This window comes from Numenius arquata, chromosome 32 (genome assembly GCF_964106895.1).
Source record: "Numenius arquata chromosome 32, bNumArq3.hap1.1, whole genome shotgun sequence".
NCBI classification, from domain to species: domain Eukaryota; kingdom Metazoa; phylum Chordata; class Aves; order Charadriiformes; family Scolopacidae; genus Numenius; species Numenius arquata.
In genome coordinates, this window is record NC_133607.1 from 101,128 (window position 1) to 106,481 (window position 5,354).

Below are 5,354 nucleotides of genomic sequence, written 5' to 3' on the forward strand. Positions count from 1 at the left end.
GATGTTTCCTCCTTCTTTGCTTATTTCTTCCCTGCTTTATGCAAAGACAAAGCCTGAGTAGCCGAGATTGTCCAGGTAACAGGATTAGAAGTACCAGTTTGGGTACAGATATAGCAAAACTAGGACCAGAAACTGATACTGGGGTGAAAAAAGAGAGGTGAAAGAGCAACAAAATGAGGGCAAAGAGATAGGAAGAGGGATAATAAGGTGACCAGTGCCGACAAGACCTGCTCCGGTGTAGAAGGAGGACTGAGATGGGAACAAGGCGGGTGCTTTCCCCAGCAAGCCCAGGACAGACAGATCGAGCCTCCTGGTGTTGGTGCATCAGCACCTGCTCTGGCCCCTTCGGCAGGAGTAGCTGCCCACCTCTTCAGAACTAACTGCTGGTTTCTGAAGTCTATTCTGTTCTGGAGGTGAGAGGCACACTTTGTTTATCTGCTTCTTGTCTCCCCCGCATCTCTCTAACAACACACTCTACAGTTTCCTTTATTTTTTTCATTGTGTTTCTGAAATCTACGTTTTCCCAGAAATTAGCATTATCTTGCTGGAGAGAAGGTTTCACTTTCTCTTGCATTATTTGCTTTGCACGCTCTTTCTTCTTTTTTTCAATGTGTTTCCTTACTTCTTCCTCTAATAAACTCTCCAGCTTGTCTTTCCAATGTTCTTCCTTATCTTTACAGCAGGAGCAGAAGTGGAAAATGCGGTACAGACCATAAAGTAAGCTGACAAGAGCAAGAATACCCATCCCTGCAATCTGGAAGAGAAAATATTAAATCTACTTATGTCAATGGACTTTATATTCCTAAAAATGTTTTGCACCTGAGTGAGGGGAGAACTTTACCATATTAAAGCCTTGCACTATTATTAAGCCACACAGTTCTTCTTGTAAAAGACATTCCTTGCTCCTGCCATTGCTAAATGACGACTGATGGTAAGAGAGAAACTCACTGAAACAAGGAATGTTGGTGTCTCTCTCTCAAACAGTAAATAATCTTATTTCTGATTTTCATAGAACTTGCTTTAAGAGCCAGATGCAAAGCACATGTGTAAACTTCCAGAATAACCATGGAGTCAGATGTTCAAAGCTCAGGTTTTAGCCTCAGAAAGAACATGTGTATTATAAACTTGTACTGATAAAAAAAGGTAATGCAAATGTAGGAAACATATCAAATAAAAATCAGAATTGCAACTTTACACTTCATTCTCCAGATGAAATGGTTTCCATATTACTGCACATTCCAGATTATTCACACACACAAAATAAGCGATATTAAAATACCTAAAGTCCTAGATTCCCAGGGCTCTTACCTGCCATATTGTGGAGGTTTCACTGGGTAATTCTGCTGCACTGCTTTGATTTGCATTTTGATCTCTGTTTCCTTGGCTTCTTGAAGCCACACAGTCTATGTCTCTGCCATCGCACAGCAGGATCACACACCAGATCAGAGGAGGTAGAAGTATCCTAAACATTATCTTAATCGTCCGGCAGCGCGAGCATTTCCCAGCGCAGCAAATGCAGGTCATGTATGAAGGATTGGAGGTAAGGTCAGGAAAAATACAATGAATGCTGGAAAGAAAAAGTAGGAAAAAACGCACCAATGCTTTAATGATGCCTTCTGAGGACATTTAAATTCAGTCTCCATTATTTCTTCGAGCACAATCAGAATTATGGAATAAAGTGATACAGACAAGACATTATAATGACTTTTCCAAAAACCCAAGAATTGATTTCTGACAGACATCTTGTTCGGTGGTCAATACTTCACCAACTCAGAGGACTAAGGAAGTCTTCTGCTCCTCTATATCACACAGCTCGTCTTCTTAAACACTATTGCTATGTTTGCAAGTGATTAAACAGCAGAGAGGAACTGGAAATTAAAACACACGGGGTAATTGGCTGCATACACAGCTACAATCTGACTTTCTAGATTTTGAAACCTGTGGTTTCAGATGTCACGTGCTCTGTACAGAGTCATAGATGCAGAGACTAACTGAGGCTGGAAAGGATCTCCAGATGTCATCTGATCCACCCCTCCTGCTCAAGCAGGGCCACCTGGAGCCCATTCCCCAGGACCTTGGCTTTTGAATATTTTCAAGGATGGAGACTCCACCACCTCCCTGGGTGGAGGGAGAGCCTGTAAGACTCGGGGAGCTCAAATTCAGTTTGGAGCTCAATGTCCTTCCTGTATTTTTCTGTGCATATGACATCTTCTTGGAGATTCACCTTGGTTGGGTAAGAGGCAAGAGACACAAGCTGCAACATGAGAAATTCCAATAAAACTTAAGGAAATTTGTTTTGGTTGCTTTTTACCATGAAGATGATCAAATATTAAAACAAGCTGAGGAAATTCCACCCTTGGAGGAGTTCAAGGCTCAAGCATCCTCATCTTACTAGACCTGCTTTGATCAGAGCATTGGAGTAGATGACCTCCAGAGGTCCCTTCCAACCTAAATTATTTTGTGTTTCCTTGGGTTGGTTTGTTTTTTTTTTTTTCCTTACTGATACAAGGCAAAAGAAGGCAAATAAAAATGAGAAGCCATTGACTCTTGCCATTGCATTATTGCCAAAATCAGTGTCAAGTCATAAAGTTTCTCAAGATGATGAGAGCTGAAGCCGAGTGCCAGCTGTACTTGTACAGACTGAGACCCCGAAATAGAGAGGTATACAATTAAACAAATTAGAAGAGGGATGCAGATAGAGCTCAATTGTGAAATCTAAGCTTTTCAATAAAATGGGAAACTGAGTGAGATGCAATGAGAGATGCCGAAGAGAAAGGAAAATAAAGTCATGGTGTGCTCATATACCCAGGATGTAAAAAGGGTTTGCTCTTCCAGCTTGAGATGCCTTGTAGACAGATTAGGGAAGCCTGCTCTAATGTTAATTTAGTTGTTAAACATCACAGTAACAATTACTAATTGTGAATAATCTTGACCTCCCAACTCAGACAATTAATAAGCAGCTATTTTACCTTGAGACAAAGGACGTACGATATCACAACACATGAGGAAGTGCTCTAAACCGGCCGCGTAACATTAGTTATCAGATGGGAGATCTCTGCACTTGCTGAAGACACACAAAGTCAAGGCTGTTTCTGGTGAAAGCTCCCGGAATTGCTTTCAAGTTTTGACAGTAGTTGCTTTGAACACTGTCTGCGCTCTGGTTTACACCACCGCTTTTGCTCTCTGTTCATCTCTGCCGGGCAATAACTCATTTGCAACTGGGCCCTGACCCCTCTCCGTTTCGTGCTCCAAGGATGGACACAGACTGCACCAAGTCTGGCTTTCTTCTCCCAGTGCAACAGCCACAGGGTGCCCCTGCAGACCTGGACTCTCGTGGCCCCTCTGTGACACGTGTGTGCGTGATCTGCAGCTCCAGGCTGTGCGAGATCTGCAGCAAAGCCGTGTCTCCGCTTACGTGCACTAAACCACTCACCAGGGTGACACTACAGAGCCTCCTCTCCTCAATAACCAGCCTCCTGCCTTCATCTTGGAGGTCCAGGTGGGCAGCTGGGGGACTTGGAAGAGAAAGTTGTTAGTCATAAAATATTGTCAGCTTGATATGCCGGCAGCCAAGGGTAGGTCCCTGGGCACCAGAGGGCTGATCACAGTCCCCTTGTAGAGGCACCTGGGTCAGCTGAGGGTCCCTGGGAGGCGAGTTATAAAGGCTTTCCTCAGAAGAGGGCGGCTGATGTTGCTCCTCTGTCTTTGAGTGAACCCTCTGAGCAGAGCTGGGAGAGCTGCTTTACTCCTGACTGGTGGGGCCACGTGTCCTGGGAGGGAGCTTTCAGCCCCAGTGCCTGCTGATCCAAGGCTTTCCTTCTCTGTTGCCATCACACCAGCAGATATGTCCTGGAAAAGTGCCGACCTGAGGATGGCTGAGCCCACCTGCCCATAGTCAGGCCTAAGGGGTGGCTGTGCCTGGCCCTCTGCACCCCACAGCCACCCCTCAGGGCTGTCCATCTGAGGGGCAGATGGGGATGGGGTCTCAGCATTGGCAGTCTCCAGACCTGCACTCCAACCCCCACCTGAAGGGTCTCCAGAGGGGCTGAAGGTTCCCCCAGAACCACAGAAGGGCAGAGATTGGAAGGGGCCTCTGGAGATCGCCCAGTCCAACCACCCCTGCCAAAGCAGGGTCACCCAGAGCAGGTTAAATGGAACACATCCAAGCGGGTTTGGAATAACTCCAGAGAAGGAGACTCCACACCCTCTCTGGGCAGCCTGTTCCAGGGCTCTCCCACCCTCACAGGAAAGAATCTTTTTCTTTGTGTTGAGGTGGACCTTCCTGTGTTCCAGCTTGTGCCCGTTGCCCCTTGTCCTATCACTGGGCACCGCTGAGAAGAGCCTGGCCCCATCCTCTTTACTCCCATCACTCAGATATTTATAAGCATTGATAAGATCCCCTCTCAGGGGATCCCCAGGGCTCTCAGCCTTTCCTCATCAAAGAGATGCTCCAGTCCCTGATCATCTTTGTAGCTTCCGCTGGACTCTCTCCAGCAGTTCCCTGTCCTTCTTGAACCGGGGGGCCCAGAACTGGACACAGCGCTCCAGATGTGGCCTCACCAGGGCAGAGCAGAGGGGGAGGATGACCTCCCTCAACCTGCTGGTCACACTCTTTTGAATGCGCCCCAGGAGACCATTGGCCTTCTTGGCCACAAGGACACGCTGCTGGTGATGTCACCTTTCAATGCTCGCAATGCTGAGTCGGGGCTCATCTGGAAAAAATAGGGCTCATCCAGGATTTTCAGACTTGTGGACATCTCCGAACATCTCCTCTGCAGACCTGGTGCCCTCTCTAGGAGACCTCTGCCCACCTGGGACCCCATGCCCTTGACGACCACCCCCAGAGTCCTGTAGCAAGTTCTGACCCTGCCCGGTTTCCCCCGGCAGAATCACTTCCATCCCCATTGAAGAAGAGCCGGGAGGAGCAGTCAGCAAAGGGCGAAGGAGAGTCGGGGAGAAGGGGCAGGAGGGCTTTGCCGGGAGGATGCTGCCCCCGAGGGACAGGTAAACACGGCTCGTGCTCCTGTCTCTGAGGGGAGGGAAATGAAGGCGGGGGCTCTGCAGGCGCAGCGTCCGCAGCGGGGGCTGAGCTCAGCAGGGCCCCCGCTCCTCAGAGCCTCTCGCTGTGGGAAAGGCACTGCTGGCCACAGACGTGCAGCAGTGGCCACCCCAGGCACGCTGCAAGCCACGGGCCAGGCAGCTCTTGACCCGCTGTCCCCAGCCCAGAGGAAAGCAGAGGCTTCAAGGAGAGGCTGTTGCCGCAGCGCCCCAAGAAATGCTGGGGCGGGTGGGATGTGCCGGGCTGTCTCCTTCTGGCCCTGCCTTCCTCCTGCTGCTGCTGGGTGAGTTGGGGG

The 5,354-nt window shown here is 48.7% G+C and overlaps 1 pseudogene; it reads right to left on the reverse strand.

The window, feature by feature from the left end:
• Positions 1-376: 376 nt before the first annotated feature.
• LOC141476438 (uncharacterized) lies at positions 377-1,742 on the reverse strand (annotated as a pseudogene).
• Between the last annotated feature and the right edge of the window lie 3,612 nt (positions 1,743-5,354).